The sequence below is a fragment of the Acanthochromis polyacanthus genome, chromosome 3, assembly GCF_021347895.1.
Source record: "Acanthochromis polyacanthus isolate Apoly-LR-REF ecotype Palm Island chromosome 3, KAUST_Apoly_ChrSc, whole genome shotgun sequence".
NCBI lineage: Eukaryota > Metazoa > Chordata > Actinopteri > Pomacentridae > Acanthochromis > Acanthochromis polyacanthus.
Window position 1 is genome coordinate 11076537 of NC_067115.1, and position 12202 is coordinate 11088738.

Consider the following 12202-nt stretch of genomic DNA (forward strand, 5'->3'; position numbering starts at 1 on the left):
GTTTTCTGTCAGCATTATTTACCGCTTCACCTCCGCAAAGCCACCCACACCAATACGACTTGCACAAGTAAAACATATACACACACCGACATATAAATGCACGAAAAACGCAGACATGAGGCGGCTTGCAGCTTCCAAAGTGGACACATATCGTACGCAATAATTTGTCCCTGGATCACCTGCTGCACAGCTCTTCTCTCCTTGCCAAGAGATAAAGGGGGTGGAGGGGAGGAGGGGAGAGAAAAGAGAGGGAGGTGCAGCCAGAGAATGCTTTTGTGTTGTCAGCAGAAACATTGTTTTATGGATGCTGTGTTTACAGTGGTGTTGCCATATTGTGTGAGTGTGCACGAGTGTGTGTCTGTTTTCTCCTTTGGATGTATTTGGCCTTACCTGTCCACAGGGATGAATTAAACCTGTCAAAGATTTTGCTTGTGTGTGTAAGTGTGTGTGAGAGATGTTCTGAGATGCATTAGGCCTGTCTATGGACACGTTGACTGTTTGTTTTAAGCCTGCCTGCGGGGCTTATGCATTCTGCATGAGAGTACTGTGCTTTATGTGTCAAACCCATTTGTTTGCCCAAATGCTCAGTGAAAGCACAAACACTCGGTGGACCTTTTGTTTGTCTAGTGTTCACCCACATTGCACACTTGTTACAGACATAAACACACACACCCACGCACAAAGTGCCTCATATATACCCAATATGCAATCTGTCATCCACATCCCAAAGTCAAACTTTCAACTTACACACTTAAATGCATGTATTTTTTCAAGAATTGAATCAGGAGAAGGCTGAGATTCTCACATTAACGAATCCCTTTGTTGTGTTCCTGTTTTTCTCTCAAATCCTTGGGCACTTAAATTTGAAAGTGATCAAGTTAAACTCTGCTGTACAGACCAATATTTGCAGTTTTAACTTTCCAAAACAAGAATGTCTCTCAGTTTAGTGAACTCAGTATGGAAGGATGAGATGCACTGCTGGCAGTAGTGCAATTTTTATTCTACTTTCTGCTGAATAAATGAACAAAGCTGCTCACGGTAAATGCCCAACCAATAAAATCTCACTTTTGAGTCTTGTATTGATTTGAGAATTTTGAGAAAATGACATTGTGAATGGAACATAAATAGAAATTATTTTAAGTTGTAATTTTCAGTCATTTCTCTACTGACTAACTTCCCTCTGCAATTGAAGATGAACAGTTTGGCTTCTTCCTGCCTGGACTCACCCATCTCCACATTCTGCTGGATTCGCCGTCGCCATCTTATCACAGGACATAAAACAAATTACAAAAAAATAAAAAAAATCAAGTGTAACATCTGATGGATCACTGGTGTCAGACTTCTGCTGTCATTTCAATGTGTAATTCATCCTTACATTGTTTATTGGTGTGTTTTGGCTCTGCTAACTGATTGCTGCTCAGCATAACTTGAAGACGAAGCTATGCTCATTACAGATGGTACAAAGGATCTTGAAGAACAAGATGGCAGCGGGTGTAACTTTAAACTACTTGGAGTCACTAAATACATCCAATCATAAGCTGGCTGCCTGTTAAATAACATCCTTATACTTCACACTTTTATACTGAGTAATTAGTGAAATTTCTATATCTACGTATATGTGATTTCCTTGGACAAATGTGGTAGCTTTAGAATTGTTTTTAGGCAGATTTGAAGGAGCTGGGAAGAGGAACAAAAATAGTGTGATGTAACTAGTTACCATTAAAGCAATTTTCAATAAGTTAAAATAACTTAAAAGATCTTTTTTAAACGGTTCCTGATTGCAGAAACATTGCTAATTTATGCAAATTGCAACCAGTGTGCTGCTTTACATTAACAACAAAAAATGGTATATGCGTGCAGTAGCATTTGACATAAGCATGCATGCTAACATTTTCTTTTGTATCATAAGGTCAATTGAGGATCATCAGACTGTATGTGGTGTGTTCTATGTTCATTGTTACAGAAAAATCTCCAGAGCAAAGTCCGACAAAGTCTGCACCTCAAACAAACTTTGCAGACTTCATAAATTCTCTTCGTTCACTGACTTCCAAGGAACATTCCCATTAAGTCTTCATACCTGAAAGAGCTAAGGAGTCCGAAAACCTGCATTCGGACCGTCACACCTTTAAAGTTGTATGCAGGTAAACACAGTCAGCGAGATCTATGTTCTGCCTAGTGCAGACAGGAGAGACGAAAAAGGCAGACGTTGGAGGCAGGTGGAATCTCAGCTTATAAAACCGAAACTACCTGCATAAGAAATGCTACTTGGAGCACGTAAGGAACTGTGTATCCTTTATTCTATTTTCAACAGCGAGCTGACCCTTTACCCTGGGGTCACTAAGACCGGAGGTGTTGGTTACATTTTAATGGGGGACTTCTGAGTAAAACAATGCCCCTCCTACATCCATAGGTGAAGTGGAAAAATAAGAAATGAAACAATTGCATTGGCCTTCCACCTCAGATTTTACAGGAGCGATGGAGGAAGGTGAGGTGCTTTTCAAAGTCTTAATGTTACAGTGTTAAAAATACACAAGAATTCTGGTAGTTGGATGTGGAAAATAAGCTCATAGTCAGCTGCAAGCAGAATAATTAGGCAACAGGAGGGTGAATGTACATCATGTCAGAATCCATATGCAAACCAATATGCGGCTTATCATTAGGGATAGGAACAGTTGCTTCAATTCAGGAAAACACACACACACACAAAAAAAAAACATGTTTAAAAATCTTATAGGCAAGCAGCGACAGGTGAGAGGTGTGGAACTGTCATTTCTTTGTTGCAAACGGTGCATAATTGGACACCAGACAGATGTATTTCCAAATCAATCTGCTCAGTGTCCATTAGGCTCTTGGGGTTTTTGTCTCCAGTTTATCTCATTAGGACTTTACTGAAAGTAAAGTGATGTTTCTGTTCTTGTTGTGTCGCTTTGACTGCTAATGACACTGTTTGGGGCTTCAAATGATTTCACTAAGCCTTTGATGAAAGGGTTTGGAAGTCCGTACAGACACAGACACACATGTCGAATGTCCCTTCCTCCCCTCATGACACCACTACACACGGCTCTCGCCAGGCAAAGCATTTTGTTATTCATTTAGCATACATTCCCTTTTCATGTCCCCCCTCTCAGCCTTTGTATCCCACCCTTCTCTTCCCCTGCTGCCTTTGCGCTGTGGCACGGGCTGCAGCATGGTGGATGCTCAGAGCAACATGGACTCCTGATTGATTTCTTAGCATCAAAAGGTAGCCCCTTTCACCCCAAAGCCCTTTCATCTGAATACTGAAAACAAAGATGAGAATTGGAGAATATTCGGTCTTTATGTTGTTGCTGCGAGTGCGAGTGCAAACAGCTTGAGCGCAGATATGCGTGGCCAAGATTTGACTGTGATTACGCTCCACTGTCCTGCAGTGCCCTTATTTAATTTCACTGGATTCTACAGATATGGGTTATCTGTCAGACCTCTCTCTGTGTGATGGCTTCACATTTTCTACCCCAGAAAATCTTATTTTACTGCACTGCCTGTCTTGCTCTTGATATTTGTGTGCCACGCCTACGGTACCCCTCTGCCCCTTCTCTCCTTGCCCGAGGACCCTCCACATGCTGCAGGTAGCGAGCCGACACACCCTGGAGACTCGCAGACCCAGCCTAAACCATCTGTCACCCACACTCAAGCTCCATGTGAGCCTACACAGAGGGGCGTGCACGTTCAGGGTTCCCGATCTGGGCATCATTCCTGCAGGCCACTCAGCTGCTTGTCCACCCGGCAGAGACAGCATCCATACATGCAAGTTCTACTCCTATGTATGTGGCTATTGGATCTGTGTGTTCCTGCATCTGCATCATGTTGCCTCGGGAAGAGCTTTGAGCCGTCACCAGGAAAGCCTTTGGGAATGGGTTTTAGGAAGGCTTTAGGGAATGTGAAAGCAAAGCTGTCAGATGGATTTGTGTCCATCACGCTGGCGTTTGGCCTCGGGGCCGTGACAGCAGATCAGAACGGAGAGTTTCTACAAAGGAGCAACAGATATAGTGGAGACAGACCTCAACTAACCCACTTCTAAAGTAGAGCAGCAACAGTGTGTGGAGGGGGGAGCTGGGTTGGAATTGTGTGGCATTTTGAAGATCTTTAGGTCCTGACACATTTCATATTTCCCTCATTCCGGTTATTTCTGCAATCATGTGCTTTACACTGTATGTATTATCGCTATATACGCCAGATATATTTGCTCTGCAAGGAGGACAGCATTGTTTTCTGTATTCTTCTCCGCTTCATGTTTGAGTAGTTCCTCCTGCAGTGAAGGTCAGCCCTGCAATACTGTAATGTTCCCATAGAAATGTGGTTCCAATACAATACCTTCACTTAAGTCTCACATAATGCCGCTGGGATGTATACAAGATGTCAAATGGAACAAAAACCTTCATAACAATACCCTTTGATTCACCATTTTTCCAACTCTATTCACTGTTTATTTGCAACAATGCCATAGTTGACTGCAACAATTGCAAGAGCACTATACAGAGACAAGCCTCCATATGAAAGGAAGCAATGCTATAAACAGACTATATAGTTCAAGGCCATCTCTTTTCTCCTGAGATTCCCTCTGTGCTTTGAGTATGTGTGTGTCTCTGACAAAAAGCTTTAGCTCACTGGCGCTCTACTTTTTTCCCCTGATTTCCCTCCCTCCTACTTCAACTAATCATTGGATTTAGCTCTCCTGTATTTATTTATCACTAAAATGAGACGCATCAATGATGAAATGAACTTAGTGTGATGTGAAAGAGAAAACAGTGCTGTGTGCTTGTAAACACTTGACACTATACTCCCACTGAAATGTCTTGTACATAATAAGCACTGTAGGATTCTGTGTGTGTGCGTATGTGCGCGCGCACGTGTGTGTGTGTGTGTGTGTGTGTGTGTCGGGATGACAAGAAGATGAGAGAAGACAGACACAACAGTTGCATCATGATTGTAACATCTGAGGCATTTATGATTTATTTATGCATCTTATTTGTTACTAGGGTAGAGATGTTTTTGCTAACGGAGAGAAATGTATGGCTGGGGGGAATGCAGGATAGATGGATTCAACAAACAAACAAGCAAAAAAAATAAAAACTAAAAGCAGAAAAATCAATTCATCAATCAAATCAAGTCACTTTGTCCATCACTGCTGGCAGCTGGACAGTCGGGCATTTGATATTTGGTAACGTTGGGGAAATGTGCACGTTTTCTTTATTGCCAAGAGAGATAAGGAGATCTACGTTACTGATTTGTTTGTGTTTCGAATATAGTTGAAACTGGAATCTGTGAGCTGGTGAATTCAGCTCAGCATTACAACATGGGAAAAAAAAAAAGAAGAGGAAACTGCAAACTACCCGGCTCTACTCAAAAGTAACAAAATCACCTTCCAGTGCCGCGAAAGCTCACTAACCAACACACTGTATCTACATCCTCCAGAGCAAAATCAGAAAAAGGTGGGAGTCTCAAGTTTAAAAAAAAATGTCCAAAAGATTCACCTCATGTATTGATTAAAAATCAATATGGATTAATTTATAATCAGTAAGCTGATAATTCCAATATGTTACTGTATAAAAGCTTCCTCAGAGCATGGCACGTTGTGTCTCATTGTTTAATCTGTAGAAGTGTAAAAGGCTTCATTGAGTAACATCTGATTTGCAAGGTCATGGAAGTGCATTGCATTCATAAAAGACAAAGAAAAATGGGATGCCTTATCTTCTAATTGTGACTTACTAGCTTATAATTATTAGAAAAGATCTCATTTCAGGTGGTTATCAGTCATTGCCATTTGAAAAGACTGGGGCAATGTCATTAAATAATGAAATGTCATGAATAACAGCTTGAATATGTATTTAAATGATTTACTTATAGATTTATTTTTACAAAGTATTGTACAAACTATCTCATTATCAGTCAACAGATGAAAGCTTTTACAGGTATAGTGTTGGCAGCTGTGGTTGTAACTTGAACCTTGTCGTTTGAGCCTTTTATTGAAGAACTCTGTCTCCCCAGAATTACCTTCCTATACAACGAAACTACACTGTCAGTCCCATTTTGAGGTAAACATAATTTTGTTTTGAAATAACTGGGTATTCTGACCTGTGACACAACAGACAAGGCTTTTAATCTGAAAGAGCCCCAAAGTTTCCACTTGCCTTAGCCACCGAAACTACATGGTTAAGTTTCAGAAAATTCAAGCCTTTAGTTGACACTTAAAACAATGCCAACATGTTTGAAGTTTTTTTAAGCTTAGGAAGTGAAAATAGTTCAAGTTAGTAAAAAAAAAAAAAAAAAAGAAGTCATGATTTGGGTAAATATATAAAACTTTGACAACATATTTGAAGCTTATACAACATTTTTTTGGGTTACCAGGGTGACAACTCTCACCTCATTTAATATCTGATGGTTTGGCTGAAAAGGACTGATAGTAAGGTAATGATATTCATGGCAAAGATCTTAATTAAAAATATTTTTGTTATACAAATCTTAAACTAGCCGAAATTACGTTTTCCTTAATGAGTAATTTTGAATGCAGCGTAGTTGTATGGGAATGTAACTTTGTGGAGACTGGGTCGCACTGAATGAGTTACTGATGACATCTCTATAAACCTAATGATTCTCAAGGTGTGAAGTGTGCCAAGTTGAGCTCTTTCCATTTGCCAAATTGGTAACGCTACATGTTTGCTCTGCAGACAACAGAGTGGTATCAAGTTTCTCATCTGACCCTCTGCAAGAAAGAGAAAAGGTATACTTCCCGAAGTGTCAAAGCAATTCTTTTAATGGATCAAGACGAAAAATGACAGAGTAGATATGTAGGCAATAATGTGTGCAAATGAATGACTGAACACCAACATGAAGCGCGCAGCAAAGCTTTCAAGCTGCACCTTTGTTGCCTCTGGCAGCAAACCACATGCTGTATACAGTATTAATGGTGCCCTTTACCCTGGAACACTGTAACAGCTAGACCCTCTCTGCTTTCAGCTTTTAATTGCATGACTCATAGCCGCTCAACAGGCAAAGTGTGGGTGAATACGCACTAGGTATGCTGCAAAAGTTCATTATCTTTCAAGAGGGACTGAATCAACATTGTGTAATGTGGAAATGGTTCGGCTGTAGAGACGCTGCTTTGAGTGTTCTTGAAATAGTTCGCTTTCTAAATTCTCATAGAGTTAATTCCTTTGACTTACTAAACTTTCAGAAAGTAAATGGTGTATCCATGGTAATTAAGCAAAGCATCACTTTAGCTTATCTGTATTGACGCGTGAACTTTCCCAGCATGTTCTGAAGATGACAAATATTGACTCTTGGATTTGTGCTTTTCTCATTTTCTCAATAAAAGGATTTAAACAAAGAAATCACTCATTAAAGAGATAAGTCAGATTCATTTAGAAGCTACAACAGAGCACAGAAACTGTTATTCTTTTGTCTTCAATTCTCACAGGTTTGACCCTTGCATAATGATTACCATATATCATTAACAGAAAGACTTAGCCAAGCTTCCGCCGTGTTAATTATCTCACACCTCCTTCTCACCTTCCTTCACTCGCTTTTGGGTCTGCTTATAATAACATCCTATTAGTTCCAGTTATCACCATACAAATTACTTACAGTGAAGTATTTGCATGCATAATAACATTGACTGCTAGTATGTGTAAAAATACATGTGAGGTAGAGGAAGTCCAGATTTTACAAATACAGACACACTTGTCTTGTTCTACGAAGATTCTGAGCATAAATTAACAGGGTGATGGGAATAGAGAGATTGACATAGTGAGACACAACAAAAGAAAAGAGAAAATAATAAAGTTGTATATCAATATTGTCGACTAGAATAAAGATTTGTAGTGGTTTCGTAGTGCTATTACAGTGACTGGAAACACAGGCGGTTACAGCAAAGCTGCAAAAAAAAAAAAACTACTTGGCGTCAACAACAGCTACACATTTGGCTATGATGTGGGCTTCATTGAAGATGATTAGCAACTTTTCAAAAACACTCACAGGTGGCTGAGTAAAGTAAAAACCAACATTATGTTCTTTAGCAGGGTCTTTAACCCTTCTGGATGGATGAACACAATTCCTCCAAAAACTGTTCCCTTACGTGGTGTTTTGATGGTGGTGTCGGAGAGCCCTGCTTAACACATCCACCCATTAATGTTTTGTTCGGCTGTGCTCTATTATTTTAATTTCATCAGAGCATTCAGTGAGCACTCAACATCTCTGGATGGGCACATCTTCTGGCCACCTAAGTTAAAACAGTGATAGACTGATGTGTTGCTTCACCTGCCTGTGAGACAAAAAAAATATCATCCAGGTGGGTGTTTCTGCTGCATTTTTCACTTGTTTTGCAGTTTTATTTAACTCAATGCAGCTGCCAACACAATTTGGGTAACAGCTCTTGATTAATTCAAGCAAGAGGTGCATATTTTAACACTTCAAGTCTATTTTCTTTCATTTAAGTCACTGCAGTGATTGTGGGTTGAGCTCTGAGCTCTCCCAAAACATGGGTGACCTACCCTAGATGCTGTGTCTGATTACATCCTGTGTAGACACAGATGGAGGACTGAAGCTGTTGCTGCTCTGCTAACTTGCTGATTTCACTACGCAGGCTGTGTAGACACAGTGTAAAAGATTAACGAGTTTGAAGGCTGTGAAGTGTCAGATCACTCACACTGGTTTGTAACACTACGAGACAGGATTCTACAGCTGTGGGGAGTTCATAATGGCTACAAGCAGTATTATTTTTTATTTTTTAATCTTCTGTCAGAGCAACCACAAAGCAAACTGTGGAAATGTGACAATCATATATCAAGAAAAGTCTAGAAATCTAGCATTTGCAGATATTTGATAGATCACTCCAATACCTTGATGGAAAATGTTGCACTGCAGCAAAGGTTAAGCCAGATTCAACTATCTAAGTTGGATGACCTAAAAAGTTTTACTGGACCTCACTGTGACATGAAGAGGCTCAACTCAAAAGAACTGATGTGCTGCATTTTTTTATGCATATTTGAATGTGGCCAAAGTACATCATTTTGTACGAGTATGTCTTATAGTAAGACATACTCTTTTACAAAAGGTTTGCAGTGGCACTCCAAATTGTAGTTGGTTTAATTTAGTTTGTTTTAATTTTTTTTGAAAAAAATAAATGTAGTTATTTTGTGCTGAATTGAATCTAGGCACAGCATTCTATAATTTACACAAACAAAAATAAGCCACAAAGTTTACAGGATTATATATACACCTTTGTAATAAAACTGTGATAAAGCACCAATCGGGGAAAACCATTTTCAAAGCTTTGAGTGTCCCCTGGAGCACATGGACCTTGACAATTGTGAAATGGAATAAGTTTGGAACCATTACGACTCTTTGTAGAGTTCCAAAGTTACCAAGAATGAAGGGACTTGCTCAGGGACAAGACTAAGTCTCCAAACAGAGATGCAGAAGCTCATCTGGATAATACCATACCTGTGGTGAAGTATGCTGGGGGCAGCATCATACTACGGGAGTGCTTCTTAATAAGTAATAGGAAATGCAACCTTAGAGTTGAAGCAATAGTTCACCTTTGAGCATGACAATAACACAAGGCATACACTCAGACAGCACCGGGTGGTTTCTCCGACTCTCCTTCAGTGGCCCAGCCAAAGGCTCATAGACCTAAAGCTGACTTGCCATTGATACTTCACATGGAGTTCAATGGAATTTGCTGCAAGCCCAATCCAGGCCTACAAAACATGTCAAGACTTACTCTAGGAGACTTAATACTTAAAGTTCTGCCAAAGTGGCTTGTAGAAAGTATCTAAGTATTTATATGAATGAGAGATTTCAGGGTTTGACTTTTGAATTGAAAAAATGTCTTCTCTTACAAACATAAACTGACCTGAAGACTTTGTTAAAACCCCTCAAATGTGTAGTTGTTTTCTTTCATTTGCCACCCACTTTTATAACTACATGTCCACACATTACATGTGGAGACCACACAAAATATAACTAGTCATTTTGGCCTGCTTGTGCTTTGTTAAAAAGTTTCCAATGCCTGAAGAGACTGCTGATAGAGAAAAAAAAAACAACAATAAAAAATTAGTTTGAGACAGGCTGAAAATGTATTTTTTGAGTCACACCCAACCTGTTTTATAATCTGCCAACGCCATCTCGACTTCAAACATTTTTCTGTCTGTGATTGTTGCTCTTTGTCACTGTGAATGAAAGGGAAGAAAAAACAGCATGTGAAATCATATGCTGAACAATAAATCAAATCTGGCATTTGTGGCATGTTGGAGAGTGGACTGGGGCAGGGAGAAGTCCAGTTACAATAGCAGAATGCAGAGTTACTGCAGCAGAATGTGAATGTGATTTGGTGTGTGTGTGATATCATGTGATGCAGGTGATAGATGAACATAATCTCTGCTGTTGAAACAGGAGTACTTGAATCAGACAGAGATTAATAAGGCTGTTGACTGGCTGAAGTGGCTTGTTACAGTAGTAACCAACTCCAGCCTACCCTTGATCTCACTCACCGTGCATACTCATATAGACACTGTGTCTACGAACTCCCACTGTGACGGTGGGCAGAGTTTGTGCTCCTTTTTTAAACCAGGCACAAATCTGCCACTCTGAATCAGCAGCTGAAACCGGTGACCAATCGAAACAGGAGCCCACACCGCAGAAGACAATCAATCAAAGTCCATGTACATTTCCTGATCTCCAGTCGTTAAGCTGGCTTGCTCTTTGAGGCGTTAAAGAAAGCCAGGTACAGTTTATGCATGATTGATGTCTCTTTATCTACTGAGGTACATTGGGGAACTTCTAACTAAGACACACATACATTTTTAAACTTGTAAGTTAACCACACCGGTGTAAATGCAACTTCTAACCTTCTCTGCCAAGTTTGAGGGGGTTGTTTTCCTGCTGCAGCCAATTAATTTGTGAACTCAATTACAGCAGCACAACACTTAAGATTTTCACATGACTGGGGCAGTGAGGATCATCATCTTCCCTTTCAAACATTGCCTATCTCTCCTTCCTGGGGCTATGAAGTCTGCGAGTGTATTCGAGAGGGAATAGGCCAATCAACCAGCGGAGCTTATCAGCCACATTTTCCAGCGGGAAAACTCCTTATCAATTTATCATCCAACACTGTTCTCTTCAGGAAACCTGCCAACTGCATTTACGGATTCACTCCATTGTAGCACACCATGCTTACAGCAATATTTAATTTATTTGCATGGTGGTGAAGATGTGATTTCTAACTCATATTGATATAAAAGTAGAGAAGGACGATTTGCTGAAAAGCATGCCACTGACACATTAACATTTTCCGAGCATTTAGAATGATTTAGTTCACTCTATGGCCATATTTCCATTGACTATTATTAGCAACCAATTATTAATACAAACATGATCATATTGTCCTATAAATTGTGCATTTAAACAATGATTTGCCTTTTTTATAACTTTCCAATGTCTCTGCGGTCATGCTCAGCGAATATATGAGCTTAAAGGCCCTAAACAGCATAAAGATTGCTTCTAATGCTGATATTAGTTAAGAAAGTCAGTTAAATGTCATAGTCAAACATTTGAACCAACATCACGTTATCCTTGAGAAGTCTTTTTCAATCAATATTATGTACATCTTTCAAACATCAAAATCAGCAACAGCTCTTAATCTTTTAGTAAAAAAGAAAAAAACTAAATAAAAAAAACAAACCTTGAAACACTCAACGAGTAATACATTAGACACTGGCTGTAGGATCAGCAAAAGCTTTTGAGCTATTACATCAAAAAACAAGTGTAGTGTTAAAAGTAATTAAATAGAAAATATGAACAAATTCCCTCTAAAGTTATAGTTTCAGTTCTGTCAAGGTGTTTCAAAACATCATTTTCTCTAAATGTTTTCTTGATAACCATCCTTAGTTGGGTTTTGTTTTCATTCAGCTCCATAAAAGACTTCTTTTAACGGGCTAAAATGTCAAGAATAGACGTAGGATGTTTTGTTTAGGATCTTGTGTGAACTAACATTTACATCAGCCTGAAATTTCAAACCGCCCTCACATCATGAATTTCCTGTTTGAGATGAACCTTCTAAAAGGGCTGCAAGGTGCCAGCGCTCTCCTCTGTAGGCCAGCATACTAAAATTTACAAATGTATGCCAATCAGAACAACCAGCCAACCAGAATGAAGTCTTTTGGGAGTG